At 42.7% G+C, this 23035-nt stretch overlaps 1 pseudogene; it reads left to right on the forward strand.

Annotated features, from left to right (window-relative positions):
* The first annotated feature begins 787 nt into the window (after positions 1 to 787).
* Positions 788 to 1334, forward strand: LOC147461168 (uncharacterized; annotated as a pseudogene).
* Positions 1335 to 23035: the final 21701 nt, after the last annotated feature.

Raw genomic sequence — 23035 nt, forward strand, 5'->3', positions numbered from 1 at the left:
TAACCCTACCCAGGAACACACTTAGAGGCCTATGAACTTGAGATCTGGACGCATCATTGAACCTCATGAAGAGAGTGCTTCAAACGATTTGCAATCAATTCCTAGTATTGGGATAGGTCCATCGGCATAGTCTTGCTCTGGTGCAACTACTAACCTTCGTAGAATATTTAGCAAATCCTCACTCTCTTGCGGTACCATTAGTGCCTACGAAGAAGGGGTTAACCCAAGGGTCGAGGCTCCTAGTAATAGTGCAAGCCTAATGGATAGATTCTCCAACTTTATCGGCTTAGGTAACACAAATACCAATGCCTCCCACGAAACACTGGCAAATGAGGAAGTTAGCTCATACTTCGCTAATGGAGCCCCAAGCGAACCTCCCCATGTGGAGATCGCAGTACCCTCACAAGCCATGGAAGAAGACGCATTTCTGACTGATAATGGCATGACTCATGAAGAGATACATCAAATCGAGGAAGCTCTCCAATTAGCTTGCTAATTGGAAGCAGAATCCACCTTGCGAGGTCAACAAAGATTGATCGAGCACTAATCTAAAGCTAAAATCAATGCCGACAAGGGCAAGGCTAAGGTTGAGAGCACTGCACCTATCGATGTGAGAGTTTTTCATCCTGTCAATTAGGAGTACGATGTCAAGACTCAAGCTTACCATGATAAGGTCACAAAATACACCTACCCAGTGTCATGGGAGGGGTTAAGGGAACATACGGTAGTTGCCAACACATATCCAATATTTAAGAAGATACTTGGGGACTGTCTAAATCAAATCATAATGCAAGAACGCACGAAATTGGGAATGAACTATCCTTGCGAAGGTCCTATCATGTTTGTCCAAACAAGCGAGTCCCGTGGCCCGACCTTGGAAGAAATGGAGACCCGCTAAAAAGTAGGAAGGATCCTCCAATGACAGTCTCTCCTGGTGATCTTGAGGAGCCTCACCTCAATGCTTCTATCTCTACCACGCCGGTGGATGGAGGACCCATCCCCATGAGTTACACCCCTTATGAGGAGACGGTGGTCTTGCGTCCGTCCCAAGCAACTGCTATTCTAAGCACTAGCAAATTTGTTCCCTTTACTCTCACCGAGCATACCAAACCTATGCCACCAACTGGGCCCACATACACCTACGCCACCAGCCCACCTACCACTCTAGGCTCCGCTCCTAGACCACCCATGTATGCTACAAATATTCCGAGGCCTACAGCAAGACTTGGATTCATGCCGCCTACCACCACCCCTCTACACCACACACCCCCAGGATTTCCACCACGTGCACCTGCACCTACTGCAAGATTTGCACCACCTTTTCCTATAGCTAGAATTCTGTATTATCCTCCACCACCAATTCTTGCACCCGCCGACCCCATCACCGTAGAAACTGCCGTGGGAAGAGCTATGGCCGAGCAATTAGCCCCTCAAGCAAGGGACCCTAATCGAACTGATTCCCGACTCTCAGTAGACATTGCCAAGCTCATGAGTAAGTTTTCTGGTGATGAAGATCCTAGGCAACACCTAGAGATCTTTGAGCAAGTTTGTGAGGCTTTGAGTGAGAGAAATGGTGTCTCAAAAAGCGATGCTTTTAGTCTTACCTTAGATGACAAAGCTGGAAAATGATATCAAACGCTCAAACCTAAGGAAAAACAAAATATGGCCACTTTCAAGACCGCATTCATAGCAGCTTTTGCGAAACAAGGACCTAAATGGGGATTAGCATCCCAATTACATTCGGCTGAATGAAACAATGGTGAATCCATGCGCGATTTTATCAACCGCCTCAAGCATTTAAACTCACGATGCAAACCCCACGAACGGTTCAGGGATGATCAACTGTTGGATCGTCTCATCAATTGGATGAATCACACGAAATTGTATAACAGCTTGATTACGAGAGGGATAACCACATGGGATGACACTGTTGCAATTGTCATTGAATTAGAGGACAACCTAGAGATAAAAGAGACAACCAGTGTCCCTAGCGAGACCACATCGTCCAAATCCTCCCAAGCTAGTCCCTCATCCATGGAGCAGATTGTTGCTTCCTACGTATAAAAGCTAGTCCGTACCAATACTTCCCAACCCCGTAAAGAACCTGCTCATGAACTAGTCTTTTGTTCTACCTGCAATGGAGACCACCCTACTAGTGAATGCCCCACACTTCACCCAAAGTACTTCAATCCAGGGTATCAAGGCAATAGATATGGATATGAGGGTTATAATCATAGATTCCGTCCCTCTTATCAAGTTTCCCCTAGACCCACAGTAGCACCGCTAGCTTTACCTGCTCCCCCCATCGCTACATCCCAATCTACAACCATCATTCCAGTTCAAGCCCCAAGACCTTATGTCCCAACTCGACCTTACTGTCCTTACACACCATACCCCCCACCAGTCTTACCCCCTCAACCAAGAATAGTGCCTGCCAATCAAGTATTAGGTGAGGAAGACGTAGAGGAAGACTATAGTCCACCCGAAGGCAATGAGGAATACAAGATTTATCTTGAATATTATGTCAATGACCCTGAGGGACCAAAACCAGTCTATTAGGTAATTTCTTTAGGAAGAAGACAACCCATGAATAACCTAGGACGACGACCACCCCTTCAATGCTATGGATGTGGAGGACCTCATAAATATAGTGAATGCCTTGATAAGAAACCCCTGCAGTGCTATAACTGTGGTGAAAACCACAAGGTGGTAGATTGCCCATACAAGCCAAACCATGTTGTACCTACAGTTAACCCCCATCTGCCTAAGGCTACTTGCAATGACTGTGGCATAACTTATCTGATTCCACAATGTCCACACAAACCACCCGAAGCCCCAGTAATAACACCCCTAAATATGATGAGTAGGCTTATCCAGAGTGAGAGACCCAAGGAAAACCCCAATCTCAATGCTCTGACAAGATTTCAAGCCAAGATTGATTCAATCGTGGCTGCAAAAAAACGAAATAGACGTCAAGAGTGAAGGGGATCGGGGAGCACCACAGACGGAGAGTGAGAGAGAGAGAAGGAGACACACGACACAGATATGGGTGGGGAGACTCAAAAAGAGTGAGCAGCCCCCTATACACTTATGCTATGTATAAGGTATACAAGTCAGTGGGCGCCTACCTGTCTATTCTGCATAGAAGTATCTCGCACAACTGACTCTCTGCTTTGCTCAGTCACTAGCAAAGCATGCATGTCTGACTCTGTCACCTCTCTGTGTGACTGCTCAAGTTGTGCCCCAACCGTGTGCACAACGAGCTCACTACTCTGCACTCCATGCAAAGCATCCTGCAACCCACAAGCAAAAGAGACTCGCCTGCTCTCTCGTTGTCTGCATGGTTGTAACAAGATTGAGACTCGACCATCTCGCACCAGTACTACGTGCAATGGGTACCATGTGCCAACTCTAGCACCTCTCGCAATCACCAGCGAACCCAAATGCAACACAAAAGATCGCTCAAGCAGCGATACCCGATATCCACTATCCCGTAATTGTCTGACTGAGATCAAATCCCTTCTCAGATCTGGCACATAACGCACATGACGCAGGGTAAATCTCATACCACTGGGCAAGGACAAACATACGTCTCCTGCACCCTCAATGTCATACACAACACCATCAGCCATGTGCACACAACCAAGTCTCCCACTAGAAAACGTGCTAAACCACTCACGATGCGACGTGATATGGAAAGTAGCATCTGAATCTAGTAACCAATGTGAAGACAATGTGCAATCCGATATGCAATCCGTAGACATAAGATCGTCTGAAGACAAGCTAGATGTAAATGTGACATCGCCGTCACAAGCATACTCAGTAACCACCGTACCGATCTCACTAGCATATGTCATGCCCAAATCTGCATCACGCATCTGCCGCCTCGGTTGTCTCAAACGCCTGAAACATCGACGCCTAATGTGCCCTCTATGTCCACAATGCCAACATGTCAAGTCTCTATGCCGTCAAGACTTGCGTGTGGGACCAATCTCTCCCATGGACGTAGAAGTGGGACTAGACTCCCCTGTAGACATGGATGTCGCGTACATAGCATGTAAACTCTGCCATAAAGCATGAGTTGTAGTCTCCCTCGAGACCTGCCAGTCAACAGACTCAACCAGATGCAAACGAATCGTAGACATTGCTAACTCATCAAGATCCTGCCAATCATCATCATGCATAGACTTGGGCTTCGCCGATAAACCACGCAAGGGTTTATCCTGCCCCAAATCCGCCAATGCAACAAGCATATGCTCCTTCCAAGCAACAAAATCTGCACCATCAAACTGTGTCAGACCATAATGCTGGAAGTCAAATGAAAAATCATCCATAATGCTCGCAAAAGAGCAACCAACAATGAGTAGCAAATGTCAACCAAATCAGCCCTAAACTGACTCGAATCGCATCAACAAAAGTCTACAAATATGGCTGCAAATCAGCCCCAAAACAGCCCCAAAATTCAGCTCTTAAACAGCTGCATAAACAAGTCACAAACGTGTCCCAGATCAGCCTACAACTAAGTCATACATGGACACTTGCAAAGAGGAAACAATGGCTGAAAATTCAGCACCCAAATAAGCCCTCAAACCTGCCTGTAAACTTGTAAACCTATAGCTGAAACCTGTTGAAAAACCTCAAGCCATTAGTGCTCGAATCCGGCTACCTAGCTCGTAGCCACACAAGCATACATCACAATACTCACTCCTGTGAGTGTGCCAAGATAACTGTACGCCTGTCAAACCCGTGAGCTAATCACCAAGCCCACACTGTGCGATATCGATGCATACACACGCACAAATCTCCCACCTGCAGAGAACACCGCACGTAAATGTTGAGTGCAACCCGCAATCTCTACCTAGATCACATAAATGATACGCATAAAACTCCTGGGAAAATTTCGCCAGAGTTTTGTCAGTAAAACGGCCACAAAACCAGTAACCAAAGTGACTGCACGCTCAAAACCATGAGCAACCAAAGCGCATCAAACCGCACTCCAAATGCATGCACCAATCTCCACACTTTGCATACATCATTGCAAACACCTGCAAATCTAGTACACAAATATCTGCTCTACCTGTGACTGCCAAAAAACATGCTCGAGGCATACATTGCCGAGCTCAAAATGCAATCACATTAGTCTCCCTGAGCATCGAACCACATAAGGCATACATCGTATCCTCCCACCTGTGAGGAAACTTGCAGCAAATGTCACTCTCACATCTGAGAGCAAACCATGTGTGGAATCCTCGACACACAATTAACAACTGCTGCTGCAGCAGAAAATTCAGCGTTCAGAATTTAAAAATTCTGATATGACAAGCGCGTCCGGAGCGTGCCAAAACCCCAAGGTAGACTCTTGGATCACATGTATCCGAGTCCGGGTGTGAAAGCTATGCCAAAAAACCTCCGTTTCGACCCAAAAACGCAGCATAAACTGCCAAAAGAGGGCTGAAAAATGCAGCTCCTCAACCGTAGCTCGGCTCGAATGAGGTTTCTGATGGCTCGAATGGCTTCGAAAGGGGGGTAAAACGTCAGGACACCTGCTGGAAACGCCCTCGGAAAGCTGAATTTGCCGATGCCGAAGTCGAAACCCTGTTTGCACTCTTGAAAGTGCGCGCGCGCGGACGCGATTTCGGGAATGAAACTGGCTCTCCGCTGTCGTCGTGACTGTGCACACACGTGCTCCCTCCGCACCTACGCTCTGATACCAATTGAAGGGGATCGGGGAGCACCACAGATGGAGAGTGAGAGAGAGAGAAGGAGACACACGACACAGATATGGGTGGGGAGACTCAAAAAGAGTGAGCAGTCCCCTATACACTTATGCTATGTATAAGGTATACAAGTCAGTGGGCGCCCAGACTCTGGGCGGCCGGGCAAGGCACAGACGCCTATACCCCAACAAAGAGCACAACCTCAAACAAGAGGCAAAATAGCAAAAAGAAAACCAAAAAATCAAAAAAGAAAGTTGTGAGTACCACCTCAGATCATGTCACCATACAAAATGCAAGTGATGATTTGGATAGCTCATCGTCATTTGAATCAAATCACAATCAAGTACAGGTGACAAACAAGATTTATATGGTAGACTTGCCTAAGATAACCAAGACCAATAAACCTGGTGTGTATCTAGTGCCGGGATAGGAGATCCATAAACTACAACAAGCTATTGAGATAGTCCAAGAAACTCAAGCGGCTATGGAACCCACTCCAAAACCTATTCCCAATGTTTGGAAGCTTCCCACCATAATAAGTAAGCCTATTCAAACAGGAAAACCCCTACAAGTACCTAGCGTAATCTCAGAAAAATCAGAAGAGAGACTCAATTTGAGAAATGGTATCAAGACATGTTCAAACATCCTAACCCTGAGCAAAACGAGCAAAACATAGAGTCAAGAGAGCCTGAATCCCAAATCACGCACCCCGAGACTACCCACCACACAGTGATAGATTATCTAAGTTTTGAGGATAATTTGCAAGAACCATGGGATATGCCATATCCACTTCAAACCTTATCTGAAGGGCGAAGTGTGATAGGTACTCAATTGAATGCCCAAAGACTCATCAGTTTCTTAGGCATGTTGTAACCGACTTGGACACTCCAAGTCGAGAATCTACCCCGGACACCACAAATAATCACTCCAAAACAATTCATAGTTCACAATCGATTCGACACTGGTTCGGCAGAGCTCCGTGCCTAGAGATATTGGCCCCAAAGACTGGCACCCCTTTTGGTATTTCTTTTTGTATTAATCTGTGTTCAAAGTATAAGAGTGTAGGCAGGCGCTCACACTCAAACTCTGCGTCTAGATGCTCTGAGTTGTGAGGCCCTTCCCACATATTTAAAGATTACAAGGGATGCCAAAAGCAGAGCCCCAAAAGCTTCAAAAGCTGTGAATTTTAAAACCTCTAAAAAATAAAGCTTTTTCTCTCATGGGCTTTGCAAAAATAAAGCAAAGCATTCTCTTGTCAATTGCGTAGGCTAAAAAGAAAAGCTCCCGTAAGCTGTCCACGCAAAAGGCTATACGAATTTTCGTGGGATGCGCCTCAAAACATGGAGCCCTGTCCGTACCATTTATGCCACATCATGCAATGTTGCCGTACAGCCACGTCATCATTCCTGTGGTGGTTGGCAATTCAACCAACCCTAGCCAGACTGTGTGTGTGTGTGTACCATGGGTAGCCAGTAGTCACCAACTGGGCAGCCACGTCACCAGTTTGTGACATACCCCCCGCTTGAAGCGTTGTAATCACCCTCGATTATGCCTGCAAAACAGATAGAGACCATAAATTGTCTTAGCAGACACTGGCTGTTGCATTAGAAACACACATCTAGCACAAGTACCAATCGACAGTCACATCACAAGACATCACTTGACATCACAGGACATCACAGGGCATCACATGACAAATCACATTCAACATTCATTTGGATCTTAGACCATGATTTATTGGCAATGTAGTTAGCAATCGCATCTGGATCCAATCGGGATCTCATAGATGCCCGATTGACTAACCCTTACTGCAACCATGTCTATCGAGATCATTAAGACCAAAATGCTGTAGTCATTTCGTCTATCAGTTCCAGCACTTAAAAACAAGTCAAGAACAAATCAGTTTCATATTCGAGAATTCCATTTCATAAAGTCATACGGTAGAATACTGTCAGCTCTCAGTATCCCTGAAGCTCAAAGAGACATCAGTTGACTTTACTATTTTAAAATCAAGGCATCTGTTGACAAAGGAGCAGAGTAACTCCCCTCTTGTGCAACCCACTGCACCAGACCTGCGGCCAAGCTGTATTCGGGGTTCTATTTGGAGTAGACTATGCTAAACCAAAAGCTTCAAGGTAAAGTTTCACAATCTGAGGAGCATCTTCTAGGTCCTTCTCCTCCATCCACTTTGCATCCAATGCAGGATAGTTATTGAATTTAACCAAGAACCGCCTTCTCACTTACCCTTATTCTTTCTGTCCTTATGTGTCAAAATCTATTCAGGAACAAGGATCTCCTCATTTTCTTCCACTTCGGGCTGCTCATCAGGCTCCTCATCTTTGGGCACATCACCTCTAAAAGGTTTCAAGAGACTCACATGAAATGCATTGTGAATCCTCCAAGTGTCACGTAGTTTCAGTTGGAAGGAGACATCATTGATCTTTTTGGAGATCTAGAAAGGTCCGTAGTATTGCATACTAAGCTTTGGAAAAAGACTCTCCTTTCCCTTCTTCTTTCTCAGGCGTGCCTCCTCAAAACGTAAGAGCACCCAATCATCCTCCTTCAATTTCAAAAATCGCGTCGATGGCGATCTGCTGCCTTTTTCTGTCTTTTCTGAGATTTTTGCAAAGCCTCGCGGACCTTGGCAAAAGCCGTGTCTAAGTCGCACGTGTACTCGTCAGCTTCAAAAATCTTATCTTTCATGCTTAGGAAGGGTGGAACCTTCGCAGCACCTTCAATAATCTCAAATGGCGCCTTCCCCGTCAAAGAGTGTATCGTGTTATTGTAGGAAAATTCCACCAAAGGTAGATACTTTTTCCATTGAGTCTTCTAATCTGAGATATAAGACTTCATTAAATCTAAAACCACTGAATTTGCAATCTCAGATTTCATCAGTCTGTGGGTGGAAAGATGACGAAAACTGCAACCGCGTACCAATGTTCTCCCAAATTGCCTTCCAAAACAAACTTGTAAATCTAGGTCCCTGTCGGAGACAATCGTCTCGGGCATGCCATGTAATTTGAAAATCTAGGCTACAAACAGTCTCGCTAAGTGATCCAACTTGACTGTATTCTTCACTAGAATAAAATGAGCCTGCTTGCTAAATCTGTCAATAACTATCCAGATACCATCGTGACCACTCTGTGTTCTCGAGAGATCAAAAATGAAATCCATTGCAATACTTTCCTAGGGGCGGGTGGGTATGGGCAAAGGTTGTAATAGTCCCTATGCTTTATACATGTCAAACTTGACCTTCTGGCATTCCAAGCAACTGCGCACTAACTCGTCCACAACCTTCTTAAGTCTCGGCCAAAAGAAGTATCTCTCTACCCTTTCAAGGTGGTAGCAATGCCACTGTGACCCGTAAAAGGCGGACAGTGGCATTTAGTCATAACATTCTCCCTCAATGGCTCTGTAATGCACAACATGGTTTTTCTCATCAAGTAGCCATCCCAAATGGAATATCCCACTATTGTCTCCGCATCCCGTATCCGTGTGAAAACGTTTGCAAAATGATTTGTGGCATACTGGTCGACCATATCCTCGAAGCTCCTATGGTGAATCGGGGAAATATCCAGAACCAACGGCTTCTGAGACAAAGCATCGGCCACCAAATTCTTTTGTCCCTAAACATGGACAATCTGGAAGTGAAATTGTGACAAGATGTTCGTCCACCGCTTTTTTGATAGCTGCTTTTGTGACAAGAAGTAGCGTAAACTCCGATGGTCTGTGAAGACTGTAAAATCTTCTCTGAGTAGGTAGTGCCGCCACTGAGTAAGAGCATGGATAACCGCCAAAAGCTCTTTCTCATAAATTTGTGCTGTCAATTCCGGCCTTGAGAACAATCGGCTATCGTAAGCAATGACATGGCCTTCTTGCATTAAGACCGCACCTAGACTACAACCACAAGCATCACAATATACTTCAAATGACTTCTGCAAGTTCGGCAAAGTCAAAATTGGTCACGTAGTCAATTTCTCTTTCAATGTCTGAAAGGTAGTCACCTCTGTGGGTCCCCACAAGAAAGGGACTCTTTTCTGTCTCAAGATATGCAAAGGGGAAGCAACCTCTGCAAACTTTCGAATGAACCACCTGTAGGACGAGCACAATCCCAAGAAGCTTCTAACTTCATGGACATTCTTCAAATTGGGCCAATCATGGATAGTCTCTATCTTGGCAGGATCCATCTGCACTCCTGCCTACTGAGACAATGTGTCCCAAAAAGTGTATCTCTAGTAGGAAAAATTCACTTTTCTTCGCATTAATCACCAACTTGTGATCTTGTAATGCTTGAAAGACTTGAAGTAGATGGTCGCTATGTTCTGCCTCATCCTAGGAGAAAACAATGATGTTGTCAAAGAAAGTTCCAACAGATAGTCTGTACTCTCTAAAATTCTTGTCCATCATCCGGTTAAATGTCGCAGGAGCATTGGTTAAGCCAAAAGGCATGACCAAAAACTCAAACAACCCAAAAGTCGTCCGAAAGGCTGTCTTGTAGACGTCTCGAGGCGCGATTCGAATATGATGATATCCACTTAAATTGATCCTGCTAAAGCACGAGGATCCATGTAATCTATCAAGTATCTCATTGATCCTAGGAATCGGAAATCTGTTCTTGATGGTGATTTTGTTCAGAGCTCTATAATCGATACACATTCTCCAAGATCCGTCTTTCTTCAAAATCAACAACACTAGAGAGCAATACGGTAAAGTACTAGGCTGGACAAGACCCTTTTCCAAGAGGTCTTTCACTTGGTTCATAATCTCTTCGTTATGGGCTTGACTCACACGATAAGGTGGCCGGTTCGGTGGTGTGCTTCCAGATATCATATCAATGGTATTATCTTCAAGACCAACAGGTGGTAACTCGCCTGGCAAGCCCTTTGAGAAGCAATCAGCATGAGAGTGGAGAAAATCTTCGCGTTTTTATCAAGTTCAGACATATTTGTCCTATCCTCATCACTCAACTCTTTCATAAAGATTGAGTAAACGAACATACTGGATTTCATTAATTTTGAAATGGTTGTAGCCGATAATAGGGACAGACTCACCCTTAAGTTTTACATCGAGTACAATGGCCCTTCCCTTCTCTGTGGTCAATGTTGCCTTCCTCGCGCGATAGTCGACCACGACGTTGTTCTTATGGTACCAGGGAATTTCCAAGAGAACATCACAACCTTCCAAAGGCATTATGTAAAAGTCCGCATGTCCCAAATACCCCTGACAATGCAACCGAAGTTTGCCAATGACAGGAGTAATGGCTACATCCTTATCGGGTGCCACTAGAACTACCTTTGGAAGTGGTCCCATCCGATCGGGAGTGATCTCGAGCCGCGCCACCAATTCCGGTGAAATGAAGTTGGCCTTGGATCCTCCATCAAAGAAGATTAGGGCTTCTTGGTCTTTCACTTTGCCCCAAGCTCAGCAAAGTTATGCACTCTTGTCCATTGTGTTGGGATCGGTACCCATGCAATCTGGAATCATTCTTGTTTTCATCTTGCCTTTTCTTCCACATTCTTCAGCTGCTCTCGAGCTCTCTGGCCTTTTGTTGTCCTTATCATTCTGTTCTTTTTTATGTGTCTTTTTAGGGCACTTCGCGGAGATATGCCCAGTTACCCCGTTTCGCATGACTCATCAACTCCAAAATGGAAACTGACTTTTGTTCCAAGCAGTGATCTCGGATCTCTGTAGGAAGACCCAAGGTAAACCGCTCAATCTGTTCCTTGAATGAGGTCTTCTTCAATGAAGAGGCGGGTAGAAAAGAGCTCCAAAATCTCTCGTAATAATCGTCCACTGTATCCTTCTTGGTCATCCGAAGATGGTTCCAAGCAGTTCATATGTCGCGCTCATACTCTCGAGTCAGCCAAGAAGAAATAAAAAGCCTTTTGAATGTCAGCCACTTAACTGGCGCTATCTTGTTTATTAGATGTGTGGACCACCAAGTTCGAGCATTCCCCTTAAAGTAAGAGGCAGCTCTCCGAATCTTAGAGTGCTCTGAGTAACGCCCTCCTGAGAAAGCTATGTCAAAATGTTGTACAAAAGACAAAGCCTTCGAAGAATATCTATAACAAGAAAACCTGTCAAATTTAATTGAATGTCCACCTTCCTTAAACTCTCGGACTTTCTTGCTTTTGTCTTCCAGAAAGTCATACTGGCTGGCTTTATAAAAATTCTTCTTCTTTGCATAAAAGCCACTGTCATCAAAGTCCGAACTAGATGATTCCTCTGTAGAACTGTCAACCATGGGGCGAGATTTAGACTTCTTTGGCCTTTTCTTGCCCTTTCCAAAGCTTTGATTTTTGCTTCGCTTTTTGCCTTTTCTGTCCTTTTTGCTCGAGTCAGATGATCTAAAAGAACTATCAAAAGAAGAAGAAGAAGAAGAAATGGGTACTCCTTCAAATCAAACACGCTTCTTCTGTTTCTTTGCCGATTCAAATGTAGACTGACGACCCAAATAACCCGGGAAGACAGCACCTTCCTTCTGCTTTTTCTTGTGCTTTTTAGCTTTGTCCTACACGTCAAAAAGCTGAGCAATTTGTTCATCAACCACCTCTTCTAATTCTTGCTCTGTAGACTTCTTTCTTGAGAGCGGGTTTGCGGGGTGGTTTTGTGGTGTTCCGCCACTGAGTGCACACCTCATCGAAAGAAGTCTGGGTCTTATATTTTGCAAAGTTTGGATCCTTCGCAAAATTAAGCATCATCTTTGTTGCATCGCTGATCCATTGTCGACGCTCCACCTGAGTAGGCCGAGGCGGACCGTACTCCTCGAGTGAATCTTCATTGTGATCTCTTCCTGCATCCCCGGATGCAGAGGAAGTCGACTGATCTTTGCCTGAAGCCATAAGTGTTGCATAAAAAGGATCAGATTTCTCGTAGAAGAGAAATCCACCGCACTCTGATACCATTGTAACCGACTTGGCCACTCCAAGTCGAGAATCTAATGTGACACCACAAATAATCACTTCAAAACAGTTCACAGTTCACAATTGATTCGACACTGGCCCGACAGAGTTCCGTGCCTAGAGATATTGGCCCCAAAGACTGGTGCCCCTTTTGGTATTTCTTTTTGTATTAATATGTGTTCAAAGTACAAGAGTGTTGGCAGGCGCTCACCCTCAGACTCTACATCCAGATGCTCTGAATTCTGAGGCCCTGCCCACATATTTAAAGATTACAAGGGATGCCACAAGTAGAGCCCCAAAAGCTTCAAAAGCTGTGAATTTTAAAAGGCTCTCAAAAATAAAGCTTTTTCTCTCATGGGCTTTGCAAAAATAAAGCAAAGCATTCTCTTGTCAATTGCGTAGGCTAAAAAGCAAAGCTAACATAAGCTGTCCACGCAAAAAGGTTGTACGGATTTTTGGTGGGATGCATCGCAAAACACGGAGCCCTGTCCGTACCATTTTTGCCACGTCATGTAGTGCTGCCGTACAACCACGTCAGCATTCCTATGGTTGGCAGTTCAGCCAACCCTAGCCAGAGTGTGTGTGTGTGTGTGTACCATGGACAACCAGCAGTCACCAACTGGGAAGGCACGTCACCAGTTTGTGACACATGCCTATCACCACTATTATGTTAGTCAAGCTTAAAGGGGATCTGGAATTGTCAGAAACCCTACGATCTTTTTTAAATGATGAGCTTGATGCTAACCTAGGAACTCTTCAAGAATCACCTCTAGATCACACACCACCACAGGAGACGATGCATGATCGATCTCTCAAAAATCTACCAAAGAAGGACACTTTAGTTGAGGCCGATCCCAAGTCCTTGTTTCGACTTCGTGTCAACATGCTTGGTGATTACTTTGAGGGCGATGATTCTAATGCAGTATTGCCAATTATCTGCAAGGGTAATACCATTTTAGCTGTGCTTGATGATGGAGCTGGTGTAAGCATCATCACCAAACGATGCTAGGAAAGAATGGCATGCCCATCTGTGGAAGTAGCCAATCTTACTGTCAAGTTAGCTAATGGGAGCCTAGGGCTTTTGGTGGTAGAAGCCATCATCAAGGCTTAGTGGGAGCCAAAGAGGATGTGGTAGAGATTCCAGACAGGATATAGGTTACAGTAGTAACATTGAATGTTATAACTTTGGTGAGAGGGGACATATCTCAAGAAAATCTCCAAAGAAAAAGGCTGAAAACAAGAACCATGGGAAAGGTAGTAGAATAACTATGAGGACAAATGGGAGAGCTTTTTTGTTATGCACCACATGATGAATATAGTGATTGCAAATGTATCCACTAAGGATGATGTATTGTATGTGGATTTTGATGCCTCTAACCATATGACAACTTGTGGAGAGTGGTTTAGAGAGCGTGAAGCACATTCTACAAGTACTTCATTTTCTCATCCTGCATAGACAGCGGTACTTGCCCAATGTGAGCAATTAAATGAGCCGTGTCATCATCTATTTCCACATAACCTGGTGTTTTTGGGTCTTTCTCATATCACACGCTCTCTCTCTCTCTCTCTCTCTCTCTCTCTCTCTCTCACATCACACACACACACACGCACACACATCCACATGGAAAGAGAGAGAGAGAGAGGGAGGGAGAGGGGGGGAGGGAGCGAGAGAGCTCACGAAGGACATTTTAGCAGTTGAAAAGCGTCTGTTGTGAGCATTTTTGGATGTCGACATGTCCAAATGACATTCCGATAAGTCGGCTACTTTTAATCGAATGATGGAAAGACTCTTAATACCTCATCAAAGCTTCATAGGAGTGTTCTTTGACGACATTATCATCTACTTGAAAGCTATTGAGGAACATAAAAAGCATCTCCAGGTAATATTTCAAGTTTTGAGAGACAATAAACTTTACATTGATAAAAAAAGAGAGATAGAGAGAGAGAGAGAGAGAGAGAGAGAGAGAGAGAGAGAGAGAGAGAGAGGGTTTGAACACACACACAGAGTTCTCATGAAGACAGAGAGAGAAAGAGAGAGAGATGATCACGAATTTGCACGGAGACATGATGACGACTTTGAACTCTCTCTTTCTCTCTCTTTCTCCGTGAGAACTCTCTCTCTCTCTCTCTCTCTCTCTCTCTGAATAGACGAGAGAGAGAGAGAGAGAGAGAGAGAGAGAGAGAGAGAGAGAGAGAGAGAGAGAGAGTCTCTGTTAGTAGACAACAGGTTTTCATTTAGAGAGAGAGAGAGAGGGAGAGAGAGTCTCTGTTAATAGACAACATGTTTTCTATTTAGAGAGAGAGAGATGGGGGGAGAGACGAAAGTCTTTGTTATCAATCAAGTAGTTTTCCTTGAAATTGAGGGATTAAGTGATTAAAAATTTGATCCAAAACTACTAGGCTTCATTGCCATTTTCTTATGGCGCCCTTATATTGGATCACGTACCATAATACTAAAATTTGAGTGAAAGTAACCAACAGGAGTTGGCCTAGTGATTAAGGCATTTCTCTTTGCTGGCCTTGCCCTGGGTTCAATCCCCGTCATTACCTTGTACATAAATGAGTGTGAGAGTGGGTTTTCAAAAACAGAAAAAAAGATTTGAGTGAAAGATTCAAGCACCTCCCACATGCAGGGTCCCTCTCTCTGTCTCTCTCTCTCTCACACACACACACACACAAATCAAAGGTAAATGTCTCATGGAAGCACATTGATCAACCTTCAACGTGATACAAATTTACTTGGGTAGAGTGACCTCTTAAATGTGCAATGAGTTAATTGATTATTTTTGTTGTGATATCAAGTCTTTGAATAGGTTATATTTTTTGTGACTTTTATGTGGATTTTGGCTCTTGGGTCTTGATAGTGGTAAGAGGAGATAGTTTGTAGATGTTAAACATTTTGAAAGCCACACATCCTTGGTCAAATATAACATTTTTAAAATTTTGTGGACAATGAAGTATTTTTGTTAAAAAACTTATTGTAGTGATGTTTTTGCTTTTTGATGTATTCTTTTTGGGTTACGATGAACTACACATTAGATACATAAATACTCAAACTTACCAAAACTGCACATTAGATATATAAATACCATTACACAGCTCATTAAATTGCATGTGTGTCAAATTTTAGGGGTTTCATGGTGGCGGAGGAAGACGACATCGACGACGATTTCTTGACCTCGATACAGTTGATGACGTGTCAAAATAGTGACATGTGGGTTGAAACGTTGGACTACTGAATCGCTTATATTTTTATGTATTATCATTAGCACTTGTTCTTTTAGAAGAATAATTCACAAGAGATCACTTCGTTTTCGTTTTTGTTAGGGTCGAAAGTATGGCTTAAACACAAGCTTCAAAGTTTTTTGATTGTGTAGGAACTAGCAATTTGGTTTTCCTCATATACCAGATCTACTAACATGAGCAATTTGTAGGCAATAATTTTAATGTCCATGCATGATGGCGGATAAGGAGTTGAGCGGCAAGCATAGGAAGCGATACGAGGGCAAGAGTGTCACCATCTCTTCCCCCTTTGTGTTGGCTACTACACCCATGTCGGGAGCTCTTTGGGAGGCACTTGCAATGATATCAAATTGAGGAGCTATCTTCACATGATTGAAGCGGTAGGTTTAGCGGCCAAATTTGCATTTCGGACGCGTTTTGGCCTCAATTTTTGAGTTAGCGGTAAGTTTCGATTTTTTGCAAATCTCTGGTTCTTCACTTTTGCAGAGTGTAGATTTGGTGGTTACATGTATTTTTGGGTGTATGTATGCACATTGTCGCTGCTATCAGTGAAAGATAGTGTGAATTTGCTATTGCTTCAGAGTGTACAACGGGTTGTGCAGGTGTTGTAGAAATCATGTCAAGTGACAACATTAACCAGATTGTGGTTGGAAAGTTTGATAAGAATAACTTCCATGCTTGGAGGTTTAGAATCACCAATTTCCTTATGGGTAAAGGTTATTGGGAGTACATTGATGGTGATCAGAAAGAGGCACCATAGCTGAATGAAGAGAATCCTATTGCTGCACAAGTGAAGGCGTTCAAGGATTGGAATCAAGGAGCAAGGAAAGTCATGCATTGGCTTTCTGTTAGTATACGTGACACCATGATTGGACATATACAGGATGCAAAGTCTCCCAAGGAGACATGGATATCGTAGGAAGATTCAATTGAAGAATGAGTTGCATATAGTTGAGAAGAAGAACATGTCTATCAGTGACCATCCGTTGAAGATCAAGAGTATTTGTGAATCTCTTGCATCCATCAATGTTGAAGTTGATGATGATGACAAGGTGGAAGTGTGTCTACATGGCCTTGGGCCACAATATAAGGCGTTTAAGACGTCTATTCAAACTCAAGAAAATATTCCCAACTTTCCATATTTGGTATCCATGCTGATAATTAAAGAAAAGAACTTGGGTGAAGATTCATCTTCACAAAAAAAAAGCTAGTTCTGAGTCAACAGGCCTTCTATTCTAATACAAGTAGAGGCCAAGGAAGAGGTCGAGGTCGTGGCCAAAATGGCAGCCAAACGGAAAATTAGCAACATCAACAGTCTTAAGATAATCAACAACACAACACATGTGGAAGAGGTCAGCAATCAAGAGGCAGGGGGAGTTACAGAGGTCATGGAAATGGTCAAAGGTAGCAAAGCGATAGACGTAGTTATTACTACTATGGTAAGCCTAGGCATGTACGTCAAACTGATTGTTATAAGAAACAAAATGACATCAAGAATGGAAAATTGCAACAAAGTAACTATGCATCTTCGAGTAAGGCAAATGAAGACAATGAAAGGTTGTTTGTTATGCAATATGTGATGAACACAATTTCTGATGATGTATCTAAATGTGGCAAGGATGTATGGTATGTGGATTTGGTTGCTTCGAATCACATGACATGTCATGGAGAATGGTTTTAAGACATGCATGATGCTGAGAAACCAAGTTTTGTTGAAACAAGTGATGACACGGCTCATCCCATAGCCCATGTTGGAAATGTGCCACTGTCCATGCAAGATGGAAAAGTGAAGTACCTTGCCGATGTGCTACATGGGTCCCACAGATCACGAAGAACTTGGTATCTATTGATCAAATGTTTGAACAAGGTTTGAAGGTTCGGTTTAATCCGGATGGTTGTTTTGTTGAAGAGTTCAACAATAAGTGCAGGTTAGTTGCAAAAGGTAAAAGATCCTGTAGGTTGTTTACTTTGGAGAAGTATATAGCCAAGAAACCTAATGTGCCTCACTTGAAAGTGTTTGGGTGCATTGCTTATGTACATGTGCTTAATGAGTTGCACACTAGATACATTATTGGGCTGAGGTTGTGTCTAGAGCTGTGTACATTATGAACGGGACTCCTACTGCAGCCATACATGATGTGACGCCTAAGGAGAAGGATATAGCCAAGAAACCTAATGTGCCTCACTTGAAAGTGTTTGGGTGCATTGCTTATGTACATGTGCTTAATGAGTTGCACACTAGATCCAAAAGTTGAGAAATGTGTATTCATTGGTTATTCCCTAGAGAAAAAAGGATACAAATGTTATAATCCTTCCACAAGACAATTAAGAATGAGCACGGATGTTGTACTTGATGAAATGAGCAATTTGTATAGTGTGGCAAAATTGGTTGGAGCTGATTTGGATGAGACTGTAGCTGCTAAGAATGTACGTCAAGAGTCTCAGTCTTTGAGTGGACTAGGTGAGTCCTCATGTATCAAATCTATGGGTAAGCCTTGGAGTGGAAAATCACATGTGCAGGTTACTCCGAATGTAAGTCAAAAAGGCAAGGAGAAAGTTGATGAACCTCTTGTGTTGCCAGATGTTTTTGTAGGTCACTCCGCCGTTGATGGTGGTGATTCGAGTGGCTTGGCTATGAGCCTTGATAAAGAACTTGGGATTCCAGCTATGAAAACACCTAGTGTGAAGAAGGATATGCAAGCCATGAATGTGAAGTTGCACAGGTCTACGAGAGTAAAGAATCCAGTGCAAAGGCTAAAATTTGATGGTTATGTGGCACACCATTATGCGTACATGGAAAAGGTTGTGCAAGATTTAGATCCCACTTGCTTTGTATGTGAATTGGAAATGTGAATTGGGAGAAAGCCGTGGATGAATAAATGGCTGCTTTGTATGGAAACGAGACATGGGATTTTTGTGCCATTGCCTGAAGGCACGAACGCCATTGGATGCAAGTGGGTGAACAAAGTGAAACATAAGAGCGATGGTAGCATAAATAGGTACAAGGCTAGATTGGTAGCCAAAGGTTATGCACAGACTTATGTCATTGATTATGAAGAAACATTTTCCCTCATTGCTAAAATGGCAACTATGAGAGCTATGATTGCAGTGGCTACACCTAAAGGATTGTTTTTGCATCAAATGGATGTCAAGAATGCCTTCTTGCACGGTGACTTGCAAGAGGAGGTATATATGGATCAACCTTTTTGTTATGAGGATACATGTGACCCTGAGTATGTATGAAGGCTTCGTAAAGCCTTGTATGGGTTGAAGCAAGCCCCACGAGCATGGCATGATAAGATAGTTAAATATCTTATCACCATTGGTTTTCATATGGCTGATGCACGTCACTCCTTGTATGTGCGAGTGAGTGATAAATGGATTGTGGTCATTACCATATATCTAGATGATCTTATTGTTGTGGGTGACAGTGCGAATGAGATAGAGCATGTGAAAAGTCTCTTGAAACAGAAGTTTGACATGAAGGATTTGGGGGATCTGCGCTATTTTTTGGGCATTGAGATCATTTGCCCACCTGATGGCATATGGTTGTCACAACGGTAGTATGTGTTAGACATGCTATCCAAGTATGGTATGACTGATTGTAAGCCAATTTATGTGCCATTGGATCATAATGGTAAGATTAGTGCAGATGTAGGTTATGCATTGGAGGATGCTACCATGTACAGGAAGATTGTGAGTAGTTTGATCTATGTTACAATTAGCAGGCCAGATGTGAGGTACATTGCTGGCTTGCAAAGCTAAATTATGCACTTCTGATAATGCATTATTTTATGCAGCATGAAACTCAGGAATAAAACCCATCCTTGATAATGAATAAAGCAAAGCTCAACACAACCTCAAAATTCAATATTGTTCCAAAAGCAGAACAAGAAAAAGAATGTAAGGCATATCCTGGGAAACAAGCCCAAAAACCCTTTTTTTTGTATTTTTCATGAATTAATGAAGAGAGAAAGCCTTGTAGTTTACCTCACAAATTTAGCACTATTTTTGTGGGCTCTTAAAAGAGTTTTGAGTTATAAATATCTCTTTTTCTTAGTTAGTGTCCCATCGGCTTAGCGTGGACACATTTTGTAAATCCCTTTATAAGCCAATGTAGAGAGGGATTGAGGTTACACTTTGTATTATTCTTAGCAAGCTATTGAGTAAATCTCTTGAGCAGTTTAGCTCTTAAAGCTCTCAAGCTTCTCCCTTCTTGTACTCTTTGAGCTTATTCTCCATTAATCAATGAAGAGTCTTCTCTATTATCTCCCTCTTTCCATATGTGAATTGAGGTAGATTAAGCTTGTGTTTAATTGCATGCTTCATGATTTTTCTTATTGCTTGCTTACATTAGTGTTGTGAGAGGTCTTCACTGAAGCTTACATTTTCCCATATTTATGGCAATGAGATTTTCATGGATTGAATCCTTCTATAAGCTTGTTGGTTAGTGAATGTGGGATTTCATAGCCTTCTTGAGTTTGAGGGTAAATTAGAGAGCATGCTAATGTCTTGCTATAGTGATAGAGAATTCATAAATTTAATCAATGCGTTCGTCAGAAGGATAGTGTGACAATACAAAGGGTAGGAAACAGTGCATGATAATGTGGGGTTGTTATATTCTTTCTGAGGCTCGTGATTAAGGGTAGTGTGCGTTAGGTGTTGAATGCTTGATTGAGATCATGAATGGTATGAATGTCAAGTGGTAGGTTATGCATATGTGAGCTCTGCTGAAAGAGATAAGATTAGTGTAAATTAGGTATTGAATGATTGATTGAGCTCATGAATGATATGAATGTCAAGTGGTAGGTTATGTCTATGTGAGATCTCCCAAAAGGAATAAGCCTTGTTGGGTGCCATTGTGCATAGTGGGTTCCAACACTCATACACACCAACGGATTGTCAATCCGAGCACTTAACCTCGTTAGCTCATGGAAAATACTTTTCCTATGAGGCAAAGGAAGTCTTCAGTTGCATTTTGAACCAACTTAAAAGTATTAACTTCTTGGTTAGTAAAGGTTTTGACCGTTCAGAAATTTTCTTCAGAGATGGTTGAAAATTTCTCAAGGAAGAGATTCAAGCAAGAAGTGATGATAGATGTAGCTTGCAACATGATACAATTAGATGCATCAGAAATCCATCTAAACTTGTGCTTGTGATTTTTCTAAGTTGGAAAGAGAATAGGAATTTTGTTACCATTTGACTCTAGTTCAAAGTGCTATAGTGCTCCTTGAAGAAATTCAATTACCTCATCGGCAATCATTTCTGTCACAATAAATTCTAGTCCAACAAGTCGTCCTAGAGCAACAATTTTTGCAAGTTGTTTGCAAATGATAGTAGGGACGTGTAGTGCTTTGTCTAATCCGACAATGAACCACGCCTGTTTCAAGTTAAAAAGCATGTTTGAAACAGAGGGTGAGAGTCATGAAGTCTCATTACTCAACCAAGCTGGTAAAATCGTTCCAAAAGTGTGAAAACAAGCCATCGGACAATTTGCTAAGGGTTAGACCATCCAATGTTAGGACATTGGATGTGTCAACCAAGAAATCAAGTAGTGCGGCAAAAGCCCAGTGTTGATTCAATGGTTGGGTGGGGATATGGTTCAACCCACAACTAAGCAATTCTTTCACCTCCTTTTCAGTTATTACAATATTCAAGTTGTTAGTGCATACATGCCATTCAAGATTATCAAAATATTTACAACATTGCATGAATTCAGAGCACTAACATTTAGGGGTCAACTTAGAAGTGGGGAACTCAGTAGAGTAGACAAAGTTCTTTAGTGGTGGATCATATTGCCATCCAATAGTGATGTACTGCAGCATACTATCACTTCCAAGATAGATTTCAAAACGTGTTTAAAGATTGATTTGGTAGGGAAGAAATCCGGAATTTTGTTAACAAAAAGGCAATGAACAAGCCTTGCTACATTCTTGTCCACTTTTAGCAAAACGTGCTTTCCAGTAGGGGAAGCGCTCATTTAAAAATTACAAATGATCAGAAGTTAAACATTTGGCAAACATGGAGGCTTTTTTCTCTTTCTCTTACAAATCTTCTAGGTTTCCCTTTCCCCTCTAAAAAATCAACAAGAGGAGAGGGAGTTAAAAAGGAAGTGACAACTTGAGATCTGGTAGAGCAAAGTCCTACTTGAAACCCTTTGACTGCTTCCACAACTTCTAGATTGCAAAAGACCAATCCTTTGGGGGTTTTCTTTGAGATGGGGGTTTGAGAGGGGGCAAAGGTTGTTGTAAGCCCGCATAGCTTCCTGAGGTAGTTGGAAAGCTCAGCACCTAAAGAAGTAAATTGCACCAAGTCATCTTTGTGCTCTTGTTCTATGGTTGTCAGGTTGTCAATCCTGCTTTGTAGGTATTTGAGTCCTTCTTTCTCATTTGCATCAAGGTTGGCTAGCACCAGGACCTAGTCATTGAAGGAAAGTAAGTGTGTGATAGATTCATGTGAGGAATTTTCTAGAAATTTTGAGCTATCATTCAAGAGGAGTATTGCCTCAGGTTTAGAGATCATTTTTATCACAAGAAGGGAGGTAAGTGAGAGAGGTTGGGTTGAAAGGTCACTTCCAGCAAATACCAAGGCCATCTGAAGCCAGCAACTAAACATGGTAAATAAATTTGGAAGGGAGGCAATCCTTACACCAATCTAAACAGAGTCATAATGGTTATGTGGCATCCCCCCATCCAAGGATACCTAGATAAAGCAAATATCTCTGGAAGAAGTGTTGTAGCCTAGGTTTTGGTGTTCAAGTGCACCATGTGCCATTGTCCACCCATGTACATAGGAGAGAGAGTTTCTTATATACATAGGCTAAAATAGCATGTGAGACTTCATAAAAAAATCAAGAACCATAGACCACAACATTCATTTCAAGTAGGCATATCTATTTAGTCGTTCACACTAAAAGATACATATGTCTAATGTGGAGGCCACATGTTAGTTTCTATGGGGTCCTACTAGAGAGAGAGAGAGAGAGAGAGAGAGAGAGAGAGAGAGAAAGAGAGAGAGAGAGAGAGAGAGAGAGAGGTAGAGAAGTATAGTTTCATCATTGCCAATCTTTTGAATGGCACATGGGGAAGTCTTAAAGAAACTAAAAAATATGCCACCACGCCATATAGCCACATCTTGAAAATTATGAAAGAGAGAGAGAGAGAGAGAGAGAGA

The sequence above is a fragment of the Adiantum capillus-veneris genome, chromosome 3 (genome assembly GCF_014529385.1).
Source record: "Adiantum capillus-veneris isolate H3 chromosome 3, ASM1452938v2, whole genome shotgun sequence".
Classification (NCBI taxonomy): domain Eukaryota; kingdom Viridiplantae; phylum Streptophyta; class Polypodiopsida; order Polypodiales; family Pteridaceae; genus Adiantum; species Adiantum capillus-veneris.